Source organism: Pelophylax lessonae (assembly GCF_965119305.1).
Source record: "Pelophylax lessonae genome assembly, chromosome: 3".
In the NCBI taxonomy this organism is placed as follows: Eukaryota; Metazoa; Chordata; class Amphibia; order Anura; family Ranidae; genus Pelophylax; species Pelophylax lessonae.
In genome coordinates this window covers 157,503,912-157,525,847 of record NC_138770.1, presented here as the reverse complement: position 1 = coordinate 157,525,847, position 21,936 = coordinate 157,503,912, and positions in this window count along the sequence as shown.

Here is a 21,936-nt window from a genome sequence, read left to right as displayed (position 1 = left end):
AAGTATTTATTATCTGCACATTAATATATGGGGACATGTCATCATTACACGCTTACAAAATAAATCACACACATTTGGTGCATTGTGCGCAATTACCACTTGGTGATCTGGGAACAATGGAATGTAGCATGGGGAAGAATTGTCACATACCTCAGGCCTTGCTTACACTAAATGCAAAAAAGAAAAAAGTGCAAAGGCCTTGTGCAGGGGTCTCCAAACTTTCTAAAAAAGGGCCAGTTTACTGTCTTTCAGACTATAGGGAGGCTGGACTGTGGCCATTGGAAGTAGACAATCCCCAGGCATCAGTAACAGTAAACAATGCCCCATTCTTGGTGTTGTGAGAGGAATTGTGCCCCATCGTTGGTGTCACAGGGTGGGAAGAATCATGCGTCATTGTTCTTATGACTGGGAGGAACTGTGCCCCATCGCTGGTGTTGTCGGGAGGACCTGTACCCCATCACTGGTATCCTCGGGCAGAACTGTGCTCCATCATTGGTGTCGTCGGGCAGAACTGTGCCCCATCATTGGTGTCGTCGGGGAGGACCTGTGCCTCATCATTGGTGTCGTCGGGCAGAATTGTGCCCCATCATTGGTATCCTCTGGCAGAACTGTGCTCCATCATTGGTGTCGTCGGCCAGAACTGTGCTCCATCAATGGTGTCGTCGGGCAGAACTGTGCCCCATCATTGGTGTCGTCGGGCAGAACTGTGCCTCATCATTGGTGTCGTCGGGCAGAACTGCATACCTCCCAACATTTTGAGATGGGAATGAGGAACATCTACTAGAAAAATGATATCGGCATAGGGCACGCCCCCCTTAAAGGAGATATATATATAATACAAAAAAATTATTAGTTAACCATTGAAGCAGTGCCGGGACAAGGTCATCCAGTTCCAAGGGCAAAGATGGCAAACTGAGCCCCCCTCCCGATGTGTAATTACAGTTCCTATCTCAGTCTCCGTGTGGCACCCGCTGGGCATGGAGACAGCTTCTCCTCGTCTTCTCCTCTTTGGTTATCTGTTATGTCTACATACAAGAGGAGACAGGTAGAGGGGTGGTCTGTGCCCCACTCTGAGGTGTGACTGATGTGCACAGCTCCTAGTTCAAGTTGTACAGGCAGGTAAGGAATGGACATAGTATGCCTCTTCTATATTAAAATGCTGCCTGTTTGCCAATTCGTCCCCTAAATTTCACACACAAAAAAAAAAAAAACTTTAACCACTTTGAAGATTTTGCTGCTTAATTACCAGGCCCTATTTTGCGATTCGGCACTGCGTTACTTTAACGGACAATTGCACATTTGTGCGATGCTGTACCCAAATAAAATTGATGTCCTTTTTTCCCCTACAAATAGAGCGTTCTTGCTTGCCATTTTTATTTTTTGCGCTATAAACAAAAAAAAGAGCGACAATTTTGGAACAAAAACAATATTTTTCACTTTCTGCTATAGAACATTGCCAAAAAAAAAAAAATGAAAAATCAAAATTTAATATTTTAGGCCAATTTGTTTTCTGCTACATATATTTGGTAAAAAAAGAAAAAAAAATCGCAATAAGCGTATTTTGATTGGTTTGCGTAAAAGTTATTGCGTCTACTAACTACGGGAAAGATTTATGTCATTTTTTTTTTTTTTTACTAGTAATGGCAGCGATCTGCGATTTTCTGTGGGACTACAGTAATCACTGCTAAAAATATGCACTGTTACTGTAATAATGCCATTGGCAGGGAAGGAGTTAATACTATTAGTGATCAAGGGGTAAATGTAAGTCTAGGGGAGTGAGTCTAACTGTCAGGGGGTGTGGCTTGTGAGATCATCACAGAGAAAAGCGATCCTATATAGCAGGATCACATAGCCTCTGATCACTTCAGGGAGAATGACGGACATGTTTACATCAGCCGTCCATCCTTCTCTGACAGCGGGGGGAGATCGCGAGTGGCCCGCGGCCATCGGAGCCGCCTGTCACACGCACTGGCTCCCCGGCTGACAAGCGGGGGCGGGAGCGCCAGCAGCGCCCGCTCACCCCTAGAGTCTCCTGCGTGAGCGACGTAGTACTACGTCGGTTTGCCCAGGAGCGGCCACCTGCCGTAGTAAATCTGCGGTGGGTGGTCGTCAAGTGGTTAAGACCCGAAGGATTTTCCCTCTTAATGACCAGGCTTTATTTTGCGATTCGGGAACTGCGTTACTTTACCCAAATAAAATTGTTGTCCTTTTTTTTCCCCACAAATAGAGCTTTCTGGTATTTGATCACCTGTGCAGTTTTTATTTTTTGTGCTATAAACAAAAAAAGTGTGACAATTTAAAAAATAAAAAAAAACAATATTTTTCACATTCTGCTACAAAACACTCTAAAAAAAAAAAAATTAAAAATCTAAATGTTTTTAACATTTTAGGCCAATTTGTTTTCTGCTCCATATTTTTGGTAAAAAAAAAAAAAAAAAGAAAGAAGAAATCGCAATAAGCATATTTTGATTGGTTTGTACAAAAGTTATCGCGTCTACTAACTACGTGAAAGATTTATGTCATTTTTATTGTTTTTTTTTTTTTTTACTAGTAATGGTGGCGATCTGCAATTTTTTGCGGGACTGCGACATTGCAGCGGACAGATCAGACCCCTGACATTTTTGGGGGAACCAGTGACATTACTACATAATTCAGTGCTAAAAATATGCACTGTTACTGTAATAATGACACTGGCAGGGAAGGGGTTAACCCTGTGGGTGATCAATGGGTTAAATGTGAGCCTAGGGGAGTGATTCTAACTGTGGTGGGGCGTGGCTTCTGAAATGACCAGAGAGACTATATAGCAGGATCACATGTGCTCTGATCATTTCAGGGAGAATAACTGTCTGCTGTGTTTACAACAGCTGACCGTTCTCTCTCAGCGGGGAACAACCACGGGTGTCAGACGGTAATCGGAGCCGCCTGTTCCGTGCATCGGCTTCCCCACTGCCGAGTGGGGGCGAGAGCGTGCCGGCACGTGCTTGCCCCCTAGCTTCCCCGCGACCGACGTAGGTCCAGGTTGGTTTGCGCAGGACAGCCACTCTGCCACAGTAAAAAGGTAGCGGGTGGTCGGGAAGTCGTTAAGTCTGTGCTCCTTTCTTTTAAAATTATTTCTAGCTGGTATATAAAAGGACAAATGATATAGACTACATAATAAAAAAAAAAAAAAAAGTGCTTAAACCTTAAAATAAGGCCACTGCTCCCAATGTGATATACATGCATGGCCTCAAATGCAGACAGCAGTATGCCTTGTATGTATGAGGCCTAATAGTGAGAACAATGTGCTTAAAGTGGAATTCCATCCTTTTTTAATAAATTGGATTACATAGATGTATGTAATCCCCTTTAAAACGACTTTTTTACCAATGGAAAGCTTTTTTTTTTTTTTGTTGTTGCTAGTAAATACCTTATTTTCTGCTTTATTTATCGTCTTCTCACTTCCGGGTCCGGTCGGCGATTTCGTCATTTGGCGATTCGCAGTGTGTGCTGGGATGTATTTCAGGGCATGAAATCTCGCAGTATTACAAACAGGAGATGAGCTGTACTGCGTGCTCTGCCCCGCCTCCTCTCAGTGAGCTGTATGTATGTATTGTATTGAGGCCGTGCTCCGCCCTGCCTCCTCTCAGTGAGCTCAGTGAGGATAAATGGATTTTTGTAAAATCTTACCGTAAAATCCTTTTCTCTTAAGCTCATTGACAGACGCAGTCCATTTAATATTAATCGAGAGGACTGCGTCTGTCAATGAGCGACAGAAATAATGCTTTCAGTCCTCGCTCACTGAGAGGAGGCGGGGCGGAGGCGGGGCAGAGCACAGCCTCAATACAATACATACAGCTCACTGAGAGGAGGCGGGGCAGAGCACGCAGTACAGCTCATCTCCTGTGTAATACTGTGAGATTTCATGCCCTGAAATACATCCCAGCACACACTGCGAATCGCCAAATGACGTAATCGCCGACCGGACCCGGAAGTGAGAAGAGGATAAATAAAAGCAGAAAATAAGGTATTTACTAGCAACAAAAAAAAAAGAAACTTTCCATTGGTAAAAGTTGTTTTAAAGGGGATAACATAGATCTAAAGTCACCAAACTGGGTGGAACTCCACTTTAAGCATACATATAAAATCACCGTGCAATAAAATTATATAGTTGCTTGCTCAGCACTAAGGATGATGCGCCTCTTGGACGCAACACCCCACAGTGCAGCTTCCATTTCACATATCTGTAATTAATTTACATTTATTGCATAGTGATTTTACTGTGTATATACACTGTATGTAAACAACGCAGACCACCGTTCTGTCAGACAGGAAGAGAGAGAGCTTGTGTTCCCACTAAAAAGGAACACAGAGCTCTTCCTTTTGCAGTCAGTCCATCCCCCACAGCTAGAAAGCACTCCCTAATAGCACACTTAACCCTTTGATCGTCCCCGATGATAACCCCTTCCCTGCCAGTGTCATTAGTACAGTAACAGTGCATTTTTTTGTTTTTTTGGCACTGATCACTGTATTGGTGTCACTGATCCCCAAAAAGTGTCACTTAGTGTCAGATTTGTCTGCTGCAATGTCGCAGTCCCACTAAAAATCGTTGCCATTATTAATAAAAACAGCTGCATCTCCTTGTTCAAGTTGGTTGGGGGTGGTAAAAACTTGGCTCAACTGCTTGCTTTTAGCACTCTTGGCCCACCCATGTGAACAAACCCAACAAGGGCCTTGTTTACACTTGTGGTTCGGGGAGGGGGGGGTGGTGCCAAAAACAGGTGGGTAAGATGTGCTTTTACTGCCTCTCAACTGCCCACACCCCCTCCCCACCCAAAACAAGCTGCAAAGGCATTCAAATAGGGGAATACACATGCAGGGAAAAAAACTACAACATTGTATCCCTGTCATGTTTGATAGGCAGATGTCTTGCTGAACATGATCAATGCAAGTGAATGGGGCTGAGCTGCAGCCCATCCACAACCCCATGCAATTTTGCTACATGGTGCAGGATTTTAGGGGCCTAAAATAGGTGGTGAGGAGGCGATAATGCCCTCTCTCTGTCTGTAAAATAATCTCTGAAAAGCAATCCAATGTGAATCACTTTTCAGGGGGCCAGTGCAATTGTAAATTAGCCCTAAAGCACTGATTCAGCAAGGGATCTGCTCATAGATCCACAGCAGATTGAAGTAGGCTCTGTTCTGTGTGAAAGGATCCTTAGGGCTCCAGACACCAGAATGCCTTAACACAAAACATATAGCTGCTACCAGCTGGTCACATGCCACAGCCATGATTCTGAGCTTAAACTGCATGTTGCTTTTGTTTGGCAGTGCTACCTCTGAACACGAATAATGTAGTCCATTGAGGCTGCCCTGCAACCTGCCTATATCTAATTATGGCAAGATAGTATGGCAATTATCAAGTTAAATCGCCACCTCTCAAACAGTCCTGAAAAGCGATCAAAGCATAGCTTTTCAGAGGAGCAACAGTCACTTCCACATATGTGAACGAGCCTTCAAAGAAAAATATTTCAGTTGGTCTTCATAACTGAGAAATACCATAATGCCTAGGTGAGGATTGAACTGTTTAGGAGAGAATCTGGACAATCCTCTCTTAATTAAAAGTCTTCATGGTGCATGTGCTACTTTATTCCATCATACACCTAAAAAGGCCAATCAAAAGATAACCAATTCTTCTTTAGGCATCTTTTTTTGTAAGCAGTTCTCTTTTTCGTGTTTAACGCTCATCTAGAGGTATTGTTACTTTAACTTCGAATACACTGTATGTTTAAAAACCAACAAAACATATATAATAACATGTTTTAAAAAATAGATAAATTCCTTAATGTAGGCAATTCTAATCTGCAAGAATAGAGCACTAGCCCTGGTTTTAGGAGGTGATCCTTCTCCTTACCTACAGTAGTCATTAACTGTAGCCATCCAAACAAATGCAGGGATTTAAAGTGTTAATCTGCTCACCTGATTAGTGATGTCCACTGCACACTCCCCAGGCTGGGCTGCAGTCTACACTGACATGTCCCACAACTGGAAACATTCAACAAGCAGTGCACTTATCACTAAAGATAGCAGCGCTGGAGCAGCGGAAGATCGAGATACTGACATTAGCGTCAATAAATAATGCTGAGCCTGTGCAAACAACATTGTTATCATGTAACATGTAATGTTTTTTCCCTGACTTTGTGTTTGGCTACTGTAGGAAAGGAGATGGGAGCTGCTGGAACTCCCAGTGCGCCCCCTGCCTCTACACAGAGACACTGGGCTCAGGGCAGATGTCCCTTCTGCCCATGCCTTGTACCGGCCCTACGTGCAGATGTACTTACACCTGCCTGCTGCCATTCCTGAGCAAGCTCTGCACCGGTGGTGCCCCGATTCCACAGCTGAATCAACTGTAGGAGACGATCCTGGCGCTTGCTGGACTTTCTTGGGCGCCCCAAAGCAAATGCAGTGGAAATGTTTTTTATGGGATTAAGATAATTTTCATTGCAAAGAGGGACTTTTTGAAGCCTGAAATGTGGCAAAAGGTCAAAAAGTTTAAGGGGGTGAATACTTTTGCAATGCACTGTAGATATAAGGATGAGGGTACATATAGGGGGGTGGCAGTAATGGGGGTTATATATGATATAAGGGGACAGGGGATATAATACATAGAAGGAGGAGGGTATATATAGTGGAGGTGGCAGTAATGGGGGATATAGTAGATAGGGTATATATAGTGTAGGTGGCAGTAATGGGGATATATATATATATATAATATGGGGGGGGGGGATACCTGAAGTTGGCGGTCTTGATACGGTTCCTCCGCCATCCCCGGGGTTCCCGCAGCACCTCCTGTAGGACGGTCTTGTGGTCGGGTCTCCGCTCGGTCGGGTAGATGAAGATCCAGCACAGGGCGGACACGGTGAGGGCAGAGGCGGGCAGAGGCTCCAAAGGCATTTCCAGCAGAGCATTGTCCTTCACATGGCCGGAGCCGGGGGGCCCCCAGGGCCCTAACAATGTGCTGTGTGCTGCTGGCTCTGCAGCTTCTCCATCCTCTGAAAGCCCCCCTCCCTCCCGCTGCAGCGCCGCCTCCCAGCTGGTCTGCTCTTCCGGCTGCCTATTGTGCTGAATGAGGGGGGGGGGGTTAGAGAGGAGGATCCCTGACCGATCACCCCCTAAATACCCTCATTATTACCGCCACTAATCAGCGGCGGCTCGCGGCTTCTTCGGCGTCCCCTCCCCAGGCGTCCCCTCCCCAGCCAATGGCATGGGGTTTGCTTTTCGGCCAATCAGGAAGTGCCTAGCACTTCCTGATTGGCAAGGAGGAGGAACCCGTGTGACAATAGCAAATTTTCATTCGCTATTATCACACAATGGGTGGGCTTGGGGAGCACTGCTCTGCACCCCGGGTCCACCCTTTGCTGCAGCCTATTATAGCCTCTGGCTCTAATCAGGTGATGCAAAAAAAAAAAACCCCATTGAACTTCCATGAGTCTGGCGCCCCTGCATGTAGATTAGAGGGCCGTACGCATGGATAGGGGGGCTGCGCCCCTGCGCCTCCAACACACCGGCTGCCACTGGCTTCCACCAGCACCTTTTCGTGCGTGGTTGCGGATGTGGAGGAATCATCCTCACTATCCGAGGATTCCAGGCGTGTCGTCGCAGACCCAGCAGGGTGACCCACGTCCACGGTGGCCAAATCAGATTCAGGATCTGATGAGACAGATGGGGCAGGTATAGCTTTTAACTAGCCCGTCGCCCGAAAACCACCTCCACCTGGGACACAAAGGACTCCAGGACCGCTGTCAGTGCGCATTGATGGATGGTTGGGACCAGGAGGGCCCTGCAGCCTCAGAGAGGGGGGTCAGGTGGGGAGATGTGCTCCAAAGACTCAGTCACCAGTGTAAAACACTGCAAAGTGACAACCCCCATCGCGCTGGCAGCACCACCCGGTCACCAGGCACAAGCACTAAGCGATCCTCAGCAGAGAGGGAGAGAACCCCACCAGACTCATCACCTAGCAAAAACAGGCACCTGCAGCCACCAGGATAATCTGCACTCCACGTCCGGCAATCAGGCAGTGAAAAGATCCAGGAGTCAGTACCAGGGGGTGAGGAGAGGTTCCCACCACCGAAATGGTCGCCCACAGGGCTCCACTGTCATGGTCGCCGCTATTTTCAATGGCAAACCACCACAAAATGGCGTTTAGAAACACAAAGGCTACAGCAAAATAGTGGCATCACGAGGCTCCCAGGGACCCAGGAGGGATCCCTAGTCCTCAAGGACAGACCCAGGCAGGACGGGGGGCCCAGGCAGGAACTCCCACTAGTTACAAGCCCCCTCGCACAGCCAATCGTCCGGTCGCCAGTGGCGCACCCCCCCGGCCCCCATCGCCAGCAGAGCGCCCTGCCCTCACCCCAGGAGATGGACCAGACCACCCACACAGCCCCAGCACAAGTGGAGGGGGGGTAGGATGGGGGACAGATGGTCCATGTCCACCCCAAAACCCTCCAGGGAGACAGTTACTCATCATACCAGGAACCAGGAGGGAACCGCTCCAGAAAGAACCCCTCGCCATCGAAATGGGGGCCAGGAGGAACGCTGAAACTCAGGCCAAGACTCGGTCGTATGCAACCTCGCAAGGCGTTAAACTCCTTGAAGATCCAGCACAGGGCGGACACGGTGAGGGCAGAGGCGGGCAGAGGCTCCAAAGGCATTTCCAGCAGAGCATTGTCCTTCACATGGCCGGAGCCGGGGGGCCCCCAGGGCCCTAACAATGTGCTGTGTGCTGCTGGCTCTGCAGCTTCTCCATCCTCTGAAAGCCCCCCTCCCTCCCGCTGCAGCGCCGCCTCCCAGCTGGTCTGCTCTTCCGGCTGCCTATTGTGCTGAATGAGGGGGGGGGGGGGTTAGAGAGGAGGATCCCTGACCGATCACCCCCTAAATACCCTCATTATTACCGCCACTAATCAGCGGCGGCTCGCGGCTTCTTCGGCGTCCCCTCCCCAGGCGTCCCCTCCCCAGCCAATGGCATGGGGTTTGCTTTTCGGCCAATCAGGAAGTGCCTAGCACTTCCTGATTGGCAAGGAGGAGGAACCCGTGTGACAATAGCAAATTTTCATTCGCTATTATCACACAATGGGTGGGCTTGGGGAGCACTGCTCTGCACCCCGGGTCCACCCTTTGCTGCAGCCTATTATAGCCTCTGGCTCTAATCAGGTGATGCAAAAAAAAAAAACCCCATTGAACTTCCATGAGTCTGGCGCCCCTGCATGTAGATTAGAGGGCCGTACGCATGGATAGGGGGGCTGCGCCCCTGCGCCTCCAACACACCGGCTGCCACTGGCTTCCACCAGCACCTTTTCGTGCGTGGTTGCGGATGTGGAGGAATCATCCTCACTATCCGAGGATTCCAGGCGTGTCGTCGCAGACCCAGCAGGGTGACCCACGTCCACGGTGGCCAAATCAGATTCAGGATCTGATGAGACAGATGGGGCAGGTATAGCTTTTAACTAGCCCGTCGCCCGAAAACCACCTCCACCTGGGACACAAAGGACTCCAGGACCGCTGTCAGTGCGCATTGATGGATGGTTGGGACCAGGAGGGCCCTGCAGCCTCAGAGAGGGGGGTCAGGTGGGGAGATGTGCTCCAAAGACTCAGTCACCAGTGTAAAACACTGCAAAGTGACAACCCCCATCGCGCTGGCAGCACCACCCGGTCACCAGGCACAAGCACTAAGCGATCCTCAGCAGAGAGGGAGAGAACCCCACCAGACTCATCACCTAGCAAAAACAGGCACCTGCAGCCACCAGGATAATCTGCACTCCACGTCCGGCAATCAGGCAGTGAAAAGATCCAGGAGTCAGTACCAGGGGGTGAGGAGAGGTTCCCACCACCGAAATGGTCGCCCACAGGGCTCCACTGTCATGGTCGCCGCTATTTTCAATGGCAAACCACCACAAAATGGCGTTTAGAAACACAAAGGCTACAGCAAAATAGTGGCATCACGAGGCTCCCAGGGACCCAGGAGGGATCCCTAGTCCTCAAGGACAGACCCAGGCAGGACGGGGGGCCCAGGCAGGAACTCCCACTAGTTACAAGCCCCCTCGCACAGCCAATCGTCCGGTCGCCAGTGGCGCACCCCCCCGGCCCCCATCGCCAGCAGAGCGCCCTGCCCTCACCCCAGGAGATGGACCAGACCACCCACACAGCCCCAGCACAAGTGGAGGGGGGGTAGGATGGGGGACAGATGGTCCATGTCCACCCCAAAACCCTCCAGGGAGACAGTTACTCATCATACCAGGAACCAGGAGGGAACCGCTCCAGAAAGAACCCCTCGCCATCGAAATGGGGGCCAGGAGGAACGCTGAAACTCAGGCCAAGACTCGGTCGTATGCAACCTCGCAAGGCGTTAAACTCGTTAACTCGCAGGCCAGTCCCCGCCCCCCGTGGGGCTATGTCACGGCCGACCTAGGGCGAAGCCGAGCTCTACGTGCGCTTGCTGGTCAGACTGGGGTGACCACTGGTTCTAGATTATCCAGCCTGTTGCCCAGTTGATTGTAGATTTCACAGGAAAAAAAACAAGGGAAACAATTTCTATCTAAAAAAATTTGCCAGAATCCCAGCAAAGAATTAGGTCCTTACGCCTGAATAGGCAGAAAGAAAACTGAGTAACTATAGCAGGGAGAGGGAGTATACCCCTTGGGACTGCCCATAGGCATAGCCAGATTCTTTTTCTGCCTAGTGTACTACTCCTGTAGGTGGCAGTATAACCCAATGGTTATGAAGATCAGGAGCTGTGTCTGTCAATGAACGAAAGAGAAAAAATGGCAGGTGTTCTAATCCCTCTCCACTCCATCCATAACTAAAAAAAAAAAAAACAAGTTTTGCCTGTAGTTATACTTTAACCACTTTACCACCGGAGTATTTTTCTGCTTTACGTCCAGACCACTTTTTGCAACTCGGCACTGCGTGATTAACTGACAATTGTGCGGTCATGCAATGTGTGTGGTACACAAACAAAATTTACGTCCTTTTTTCCCCACAAACAGAGCTTTCCTTTGGTGGTATTTGATCACCTCTGCACTTTTTATTTTTTGCGATATTAATAAAACAAGAGCGAAAATTTTGAGAAAAAAAAAAAAAAAAAATCACATTTTCAACTTTGTCTTTTAAAAAATATCCAATATACTAAATTTATGTCATATATTTTGGCCAAAATGTATTTAGCTACATGTCTTTGACAAAAACAATCTCAGTGAGCATATTTTTATTGGTTTGCGCAAAAGTTATAGCGTCTACAAACTATGGTGTAAATACTGAAATTTACGCAGCTTTAATTTCTGACTGTCTATCTCATTTCATGAAGTGCTAAAATGGCAGGGCAGTACAAACCCACCCCCTCCCCCCCCCCCCCCCCCAAATTATCACTTTTTGGAAAGTAGACATCCTAAGGAATGTCCTGAGAGGCATGTTGAGCTCATTGAATATTTCATTTTTTGTCACAGGTGTTTTACACAAAGTTGTCATTGAAATGATATATTGCTCACACATGCCATGGGTATGTGTGTAAATACACCCCAAAATATATTCTGCTGCTTCTCCTGGGTATGGGGATACCACATGTGTGAGACTTTTTGGGAGCCTAGCTGTGTACCGGACCCCGAAAATCAATAACCATCTTCAGGTTTTCTAATGGCGTAAATGTTTGATTTTACTCCTCGCTACCCATCACAGTTTCAGAGGCCCTGAAATTTCAAGATAGCACAAACCCCCCCCCATATGACCCATTTTGGAAAGTAGACACCCCAAGCTATTAGCTGAGAGGCATGGTGAGTCCATGGAATATTTTATATTTTGCCACAAGTGTCGGGAAAATTACATTTTTTTTTTTAACACAAAGTTGTCACTAAAAGATAAATTGCTCACACATACCATGGGTATATGTGGAATGACACCCAAAAATACATTCTGCTGCTTCTCCTGAGTACAGGGATAGCACATGTGTGAGACTTTTTGGGAGCCTAGCTGTGTACAGGACCCTGAAAAGCAATCACCACTTTCAGGTTTTCTAATGGCGTAAATTGTGCATTTCACCTCCGCACTACCTGTCACAGTTTTGGAGGCCCTAAAATTCCAAGATAGCACAAACCCCCCCCCCCATGACCCCATTTTGCAAAGTAGACACCCCAAGCTATTTGCTGAGAGGCATGGCAAGTCCATGGAATATTTTATATTTTGCCACAAGTTCCGGGAAATATATATATTTTTTTGTTTTACACAAAGTTGTCACTAAATGATATATTGCTCAAACATGCCATGGGTATATGTGAAATGACACCCCGAAATGCATTCTGCTGCTTCTCCCGAGTACAGGGATACCCCATGTGTGAGACTTTTGCAGTCCAGCCGAGTACAGGACCCCGAAAATCAATCACCACTTTCAGGCTTTCCAAGGGCGTAAATTATGGATTTCACTCCTGACTACCTATTACAGTTTCGGAGGTCATGAAATGCCAAGACAGCACAAATCCCCCCCAAATTACCCCTTTTCGGAAAGTAGACACCCTAAGCTATTTGCAGAGAGGCATGTTGAGTGTTTTGCAGATCTCACTTTTAGTCACAAAGTTTTAGAAATTGAAAAAGAGGAAAGAAAAATGCATTTTCCTGTTTTTTCTTCATTTTCCAAAAAAAATGAGAGCTGCAAAATACTCACCATGCCTCTCAGCAAATAGCTTGTAGTGTCTACTTTGCAAAATTGGGTCATTTGGGGGGGGGGGGGGTTTGTGCTATCTTGGCATTTCATGGCCCTCAAAAGTGTGATAGGTAGTAAGGAGTGAAATCAACAATTTACGCCCTTAGAATGCCTGAAGTTGGGGATTGATTTTCGGGGTCCTGTACGCGGCTAGACTGCCGAAAAGTCTCACACATGGGGTATCTCTGTACTCCGGAGAAGCAGCAGAATGTATTTTGGGGTGTCATTTCACATATACCCATGGCATGTGTGAGCAATATATCATTTGGTGACAACTTTGTGTAAAGGCAACAAACAAAAAAGAGAAATACTAATTTTCCCGAAACGTGTGGCAAAATATAAACTATTCCATGGACTCACCATGCCTCTCAGCAAATAGCTTAGAGTGTCTACTTTGTAAAATGGGGTCATTTGAGGGGGGTTTGTGCTATCTTAAAATCTCAGGGCCTCTGAAACTGTGACAGGTAGTGCAGAGGTAAAATAAGCAATTTATGCCATTAGAAAACCTGAAGATGGGGATTGGTTTTCGGGGTCCCGTACACAGCTAGGCTCCTCAAAAGTTTCACACATGTGGTATCCCTGTACTCAGGAGAAGCAGCAGCATGTATTTTGGGTGTCATTTCACATATACCCATGGCATGCATGAGCAATATATCATTTAGTGACAACTTTGTGCAAAAAAAAAAAAAAAAAAAAACCCAAATTGTCATATTCCTGAAACTTAGGGCAAAATGTAAAATACTCCATGGACTCAATATGCCTCTCAGCAAATAGCTTTGGGTGTCTACATTCCAAAAAGGGGTCATTTGGGGGGTGTTTGAACAGTCCTGGCATTTTATGCTCAATCTTAGCCACACATCACCCACTCTTCTAACCACTTGAAGACCAAGCCTTTTCTGTGACTTGTTTACATGAAAAAATATATATATTTTTTTTACAAGAAAATTACTTTGAACCCCCAAACATTATATATTTTTTTAAAGCATAGGCCCTACAAAACAAAATGGTGGATGTTGCAATTTTTTTTGTCACACGGTATTTGCGCACAGATTTTCCAAACGCAATTTTTGGGTAAAAAAAAAAATATTTTTTATAGTTAATGCCGAAATACACTATATAATTCCTAATTGTTTGGTAAAATTTAAAATATAATCTTATGCCGAGTACATAGACACCAAACATGACATGCTTTAAAAATTGCGCATGCTCGTGCAGCGGCAACAAACTACATGCAGGTTTAAAAGCCTTTACAGGTTACCACTTTGGACTTACAGAGGAGGTCTACTGCAAGAATTACTGCCCTCGACCTGGTGTTCGCGGCAATACCTCACATGCAAGGTGCAATTGCGGTTTACATATGACAGTAGACCAACACTTATGTGCGCATTTGCTCGCAAGCACGGGGGGACAGAGGGGCTTGATTTTTTTTTTGCTTTTTTATGTTATTTTGACACCTTTTTTCAATATTTTTTTTTTTTTTTTTTAATCATTTTTATTTTTATCACAGTGAATTTAAATGTCCCCTATGATAGCAATCTGTAGTGACAGGTACTCTTTTTTTAAAAAATTGGGGTCTTTTAGACTCTAGATCTCTCCTCTGACCTGAACGCATCTGACCACACCAAAATTGGTGTGATAAAATGCATTACCAATTTCCCAATGGCGCTGTTTATTTCTGGCGAAACAGAAGTCATGAATTGCTCGTAGCTTCCGATATCTTAGGCCATAGAGATGATTGGAGCCATTCTCATCTCCAATCAGATCTATGGTTAGATAACTGAACCACCGACTGCACTCTCGGGTTAACTGGTGGGATGGACGGGAGAGCCCGAAAAAAAAAAGTGGAAGGCGGCAGGAGGGGGGGGGGGGGGGGGTAAAAGCAGTCTAGCGGCCAACTATCCGCCGGGATTGCTTTTACATGTAAGCCGAACCGCTGGCTGTAAAATACGATACCAAGATGATGCCTAAATCTGCAGGCATCATCCTGGTATAACCACTCAAATTCCAGCAACGTACCAGTAAATTGCTGGTCCTTGTTTGGCATATAGTGTAGGTTTTTTTTTTTTTTTTTTTTCATGCATTTCAATCAGCACAGGAATATTGTGTAGTATTACACACCATTAACCGCCCAAACAGCCACCCACTGAATTTAATGATGGGTATACATGACAATATTCCACGTATACCTAAAGGTATTTTAACTGCAGTGCTGAAATCAGCCTAATCACCACAGCTGCTGCCATCAGAGGTATCCATATATGCTGTGCGCATACACTGTTTGTGTCAGAATATATAAAATCAATGTGGCAGCCGATGGGTACCTGCAAGAGAAACAGGTTAACAACAGAATGAAAAAAAAAAAACAAAAAAAAAAAAAACAAAAGTACTGTAGGAAGTGTAGAAGAACATAAAAATAACAGACGACAACTATTTTTGGCTTTTTTATGTTTTTATGTATTTTTTTTCTTCAACATTAGAGTTCCAGGTTCCGGGTTAGGGTCTCTAAAAATGACGATAGCCATCGAACATCTTTTGAGACCCTGTGTAAATGTGCCCTAAACTGTGCCGTGCTGTACCCTACACTAATAATCTACTAGTGTGTGGTAGCGATGGAAACAGTCACCGTGGCAAAGACCAGTCGGGGCAATAATTTCGGGTGTCACTCCTAAATCCGCACTTGCTGCAGACACGGCATCTTTTTTGGGGCTATCTTTGGGTAGGGGTACTCTGGAGGCATTCTGGAAAATGCCTCTCATGCAGCCGGCTCACTGCATCTGGATGGGGAAGTTGGGCAGGAGCACCAGCTGGATACAGAAAGGCTCTGATTATCTCTTCTTGGAATTGAAAGAAGGATAATGTTCCGGCAGACGCTTTGTATAAGACAAAAGCGTTGTAAATAGCCAATTGAAATAGGTATACAGACACTTTTTTGTACCAGCGTCTGGCCTTACGGGCAATTAAGTACGGTATCATCATCTGGTCATTGAAGTCCACCCCTCCCATTTTACGGTTATAGTCGTGGACACAGAGGGGCTTCTCAACAACACCGGTGACCATAGTAATTTGGACTGCCGTGCCTGGGTGAATGGAGGACAGAACGAAAATGTTCTGTTTGTCCCTCCACTTCACTGCAAGCAATTCATCGCACCTCAAGCAGGCTCTCTCCCCTGAGCTCAGTGGGGCATTTACTAGCCGTTGGGGGAAGCCCCGGCGATTAGATCGCACGGTGCCACAAGCGCCAATTTGTAATTGAAAGAGCTGTCTAAAAAGTGGCACGCTTGAATAAAAATTGTCCACGTACAAGTGGTACCCCTTTCCGAATAAGGTTGACACCAAGTCCCAAACTATCTTGCCGCTGCTCCCTATGTAGTCTGGGCAGTCGGGGGGCTCCACAGAGCTATCTTTTCCCTCGTAGACACGGAAACAAACTGTATAGCCTGTGGCCCCGTCACACAGCTTATACAACTTGACCCCGTGTCTGGCATGCTTGCTGGGCTTGCCCTGATGCTAATCAGGGACTCGTCAACGCAGACATCTTGTTGGGGGGTAAACAAGGCTGCAAACCGCTGATTGAAGTGGTCTACGAGGGGCCGAATTTTGTGGAGCAGATCATATTCAGGGTCTTCATTGTTGTTGAACTCTGCATGAACCGAAATATTTGTTCGTATCGAGCCCTGGACATAGCAGCAGAGAACACGTGCATTTGATGAATTGGGTCAGTGGACCAATATAACCGCAATTCATTCTTTTTTGTAATGCCCGTGTTGAAGAAAAGGGCCAGAAAGGTTTTAAAATCGGGAATCGTTCTAGGATTCCAGCCGAATGGTCTGGCAAGGGGTGAATTTGGGTTGGCGGCGATGAATTGTTGTGCGTATAAATTTGATTGATCCACAATAGATCTGAAAAGATCTTCAGTGAAAAACAGCTCAAAAAAGTTAATGGGATTAAAACCAGCTGTTTCCACTTGGATTCCGGGTTGGGCAGTGAATGGGGGGGGGGGGAAGTACTGGCGCTGTGGAATCAGTGGGCTGCCAATTAGGATATGCCAACACTTCAGGGAGGGCACTATGGGCTCTACGGGCCTGTCTTCTAATACGCGGTGGCTGCGGGCCACTACTCGTGCTAGCCACCGCACCAGCTTCAACTGCACTTATGGGACTCGCCACGTCACCAAGTGTTACTGCAGTGCTGGTTGTACTAAGTCCAGGGTGTACTAGGCCACTCGTGCTTGCCAGATCACGAGAAGTGTGAGCGCCACTAGTACTGGCACTCTGCTGCATACGAGAAACATCCGGTTCCTGCATCTCAGCAACTCCAGAATGGGGTCGGGTACACCTGACCTTAGCAGGGACCCCTCTGTTGCCGGAGCTATCTGTCAGGGAGCCGCTGCTTTCATCGGGTTTGTATACTGACCCTGATTCTGCCAGTGAGGCTTCCCCATCGCTCTCATCTGACATGGTCAGTATATTGTAAGCCTCTGCACTACTGTACCAACGTTTGGAGATTTTAGTAACGAAATTTACCGGTATAGTAGTGTGACTAACAGGTAAAAAAGCACCTGGTTGTCAAGGACTATTTGGTCGCTACAAAAAAAAACTGCTAGTGCTAGCAGAGATCAGGCCTGACTCTGCCAACGCAGCGGTTTTGTGTGATTTGTGTTTTTTGGAAGTGACAGTAATCTACTACACTTGCCTGGGTAGGGTGGGCTGGGCATGGGGGCTAAACGCAGGTGCTAGCAGGAATCAGTGCTGATTGTGCAAACACTGTTTTAGGAACACTAAACTATGGGGACGCTAGTATAGTTCTGATCAGATCAGATATTGATCTGTTCAAACACTATACTAGTAATGGAGGTGTGTATGTGTGTTAGTGTACTTGACTCTAACTGACGCTAAAGAACGGTGGTGTAGTGGGACCCTGACCCTAACTAGCCTAAATTGCGTCACCCGTGACACTAATACAGTGATCGGTAATCACTGTATATAGTGAACACTGCGACAGGGCAGTGAAGGGGTTAACTGGGGGAGATCAAGGGGTTAAACCTTTATAGGGGATAGATGGCGGGTGGCCTAAACCTATTTGGGCTTAGCGCAAATTAGGGTCACAAGTGACACTAAATACAGTGATCAGTAGTTATCTGATATACTGTATATATTAGTACACTGTGTGATAGGGAGTGAAGGGGTTAACTGGGTGAGATCAAGGGGTTAAAACTTTATTAGGGGATAGATGGCAGGTGCCCTAACCCTATTTGGACCTAATGCAAGCGCAAATTAGGCTCACAAGTGAGACATACAGTGATCAGTAAAATATCTGTATACCACTGTATATAGTGTTCACTGTGAGGGGTTTGATCAAGGGGTTAAATGTGCCTATGTGAGGTGTGTCAGTGTAGTGTTTGGTGGAACTCACGTTTTTGATGTCTCTCTGTCTTCTCCTGGAACCGAAAGGACTCCAGGAGGGACAGTTGCATCACTTCCCCTGCCTGTGTTTACATTACACAGGCAGGGGACATGATGCCATTGGCTGAAACCGATCACCAGATCCAGACCAAAAATCATTGGTCTGTATCTGGTGACTGATCGGTTCTCTGCCGAATCAGACGAGAATCAGAGCGTGGGAGCGCGCTCTGGGAGCCGTGATCGCTCCCAACGTAGGTCTACGTCGCTGGACGGGATCGTGCCACTTTGCCGCAGTACCAGCTCAGTGAGCCCTGGATTTAAACCCTCACATATACCCAGTGAAGTGAACAGCCTCAGATGATACACAGAGATAAAACAAATCTCCTTACGTAAGCTTTACATGTATATTTGCTTTCTACACTGTTTAGAGTAACCTAAGGTTATACTGCTACCTACAGGTGAAGTAGACACTAGGCATATAGAAGAGCTAAGGCCAGCCACCTTAAGGCTAGAACTCCTTCCACTTGCTCAGTTTCAATTAGCGTTCTTAACTACTTCCCATCCGTATGACATCCTTGGGATAAAGTGGTTATACCGAGATAAGATATATAAGAGTGAAAGAAAAGAAAAAGGAATGGGGAAACAAACAAAAACCGAAGCCTTTGCTTAATGCCACACTCACTCAGCGCTATGGAGCAACTTCTGTTACCACAATCAATGTTATAAAATCTCACTAAAAGATCATATAATCATAAAATATTAAAAGTAAAACAGCTGCTGTTATAAAGAAATCACATATAAAAAGGTGTGTGCATATAATCCTATAGGAAAATCACAAAGACATGTATAAAAGAAATCTCAACATGTGTAATAGTCCAAAAATTATTCAAACTAAAATAGTGCTGTAAAGAGTCCAAGTGGGGAAGAAAACACTATTGATCAGTTCATCAAGTGTTTCAAAAGGGGTACCATCCAAGGCATGCACCACCACCTCACCGACGTGTCCCTCCAGGTATTGCCCATGTACCTATAGGAGAAAAGAGATGCGCCAAAGACAAAACTCCAAAAAAGCCCACACTGGACAACCGGTCAGCCTGGAACTTGGGGCAATCCACATGAACTGTATGCCACGTATCATGTAAATAAATGGTGAGGACTCATAGTGTAAATCCATATATACACGTTTATTTATTCAAGCAAACCCAAATCATATGCACTCACAATGTAAAAATACAAATAAGCCGTTACTTGGTATCTTGGTATCTCTGAGCCCCTTACCGTCGTACTGTCCTTCCCTGCTCACAGCGTCGGCGGCTCAGATCCAGCCGTCGGACTTCCGGGTAACGGTCTGACGTCAGGCGCACAGTTGCTATGGTGACTGCGTGCTCACGCCCTTACGCGTTTCGTCACAGCTGACTTCTATGGAGGGAGTCTCTCCGAAGAAGTCCGCTGTGACAAAACGCGCAAGGGCTTGAGAACGCGGGATTATATTCACACACCATTTTATAAAGGTATAAGAGTGGTTCTGCGCTTTGGACCAAGCAATATAGATCTATAGATTCTGCCTCCATTTAAACAACTATCGAGGTAGATGTCAGAATATAATAATAGGTATTGTAGAGTGGGTGCGGCGCTGTTAATGATGAAGCGTGCATATAGGTTGCTGCAATGAGTGTCTCAGCAAAAATGTGCAAAAAAAATGTAAACATGTGACCAATCAGGATATTACACACCTATGTTGTTAAATTGATTAAAAAAAAAAAAACATATATGCCAGCTCTGGCTTCAATATACATTCATAATGCATTAGAATGAAAGTGCCAAAAAACTATTAGTGCAAAAAAACAAAACAAAAATACCTTAAAGTGACAAGCGCTGTAATTCATAAGTCCATTAGTGATATAGTAAAAAAGTGACATGTGCTATGATTATTAGTCGTTGGTATGGTGCTGCAAGGGATCACTTAAAATATACTGTATATACAGTGCTGCAAAAGATCACAAAATCCCTAATAGCCATGCGGCATGCCGGTGTCTCCGCTCTTGTTCCTCCCTCTTTTGCTACACTCACCAGAAAGCTCTCCCCACCAGGGGGTAACCAGCATTCACAGCACCTATGGCTGCATAAAGATTCAAAGTCAAGCAATGGCTGTTTCTCCTTCAATTTCACTGCCCCAGCAGTCTCATATATAGGTTGATAAAAAAAAAAAAAAGTTAAAAGAAGCAGCGTTAAAAAAAAAAAATAAAAAAAATTATATTATATATATATATATATATAAAAATGTAAGCATCCCCTACCCTTGTGCTTACACATAAACATACCCAAGTCCCGCACGCATAAGTAAACAGTGATCACACCACACATGTGAGGTATCACCACGCACAGCAGAGCGAAATAAATAATTTTGGCTCTGGACCTATTGTGTAACTCTAAACTGGTAACCTGTAAAGGCTTTAAAAGTGTCACCAATAGATTTTTAGATACCATAGTTTGGCGGAGTTCCACGGACGTACAAAATTTTAAAGTGTGACATGTTAGGTATCTATTTACTCAACGTAACATCGCCGGTTATTATATAGTGTTTGCGTGCAAAAACATGAATTGAAGCATATTTGTTCCAAAATATTGCGCTTGAAAAACTGCTGAGCAAATACCATGTGACATAAAAAATTGCAACACCCGAAATGTTATTCTCTAGGGTCTCTGCTAACAAAATACATCTACAGTATACAGTGCATTGCGAAAGTATTCGGCCCCCTTGAACTTTTCAAACTTTTGTCACATTTCAGGCTTCAAACAAAGATATAAAACTAATTTTTTGTGAAGAATCAACAAGTGGGACACAATCATGAAGTGGAACGAAGTTTATTGGATATTTCAAACTTTAACAAATAAACTGAAAAATTGGGCGTGCAAAATTATTCAACCCCCTTTAGTTAATACTTTGTAGTGCCACCTTTTGCTGCAATTACAGCTGTAAGTCGCTTGGGGTATGTCTCTATCAGTTTTGCACATCGTGAGATTGAAATTTTTGCCCATTCCTCCTTGCAAAACAGCTTGAGCTCAGTGAGGTTGGATGGAGAGCGTTTGTGAACAGCAGTTTTCAGTTCTTTCCACAGATTCTCGATTGGATTCAGGTCTGGACTTTGACTTGGCCATTCTAACACCTGGATATGTTTATTTGTGAACCATTCCATTGTAGATTTTGCTTTATGTTTTGGATCATTGTCTTGTTGGAAGACAAATCTCCGTCCCAGTCTCAGGTCTTTTGCAGACTCCATCAGGTTTTCTTCCAGAATGGTCCTGTATTTGGCTCTATCCATCTTCCCATCAATTTTAACCATCTTACCTGTCCCTGCTGAAGAAAAGCAGGCCCAAACCAGGATGCTGCCACCACTATGTTTGACAGTGGGGATGATGTGTTCAGGGTGATGAGCTGTGTTGCTTTTACGCCAAACATAACATTTTGCATTGTTGCCAAAAAGTTCGATTTTGGTTTCATCTGACCAGAGCACCTTCTTCCACATGTTTGGTGTGTCTCCCAGGTGGCTTGTGACAAACTTTAAACAACACTTTTTATGGATATCTTTAAGAAATGGCTTTCTTCTTGCCACTCCATAAAGGCCAGATTTGTGCAGTATACAACTGATTGTTGTCCTATGGACAGAGTCTCCCACCTCAGCTGCAGATCTCTGCAGTTCATCCAGAGTGATCATGGGCCTCTTGGCTGCATCTCTGATCAGTCTTCTCCTTTTATGAGCTGAAAGTTTAGAGGGACGGCCAGGTCTTCGTAGATTTGCAGTGGTCTGAT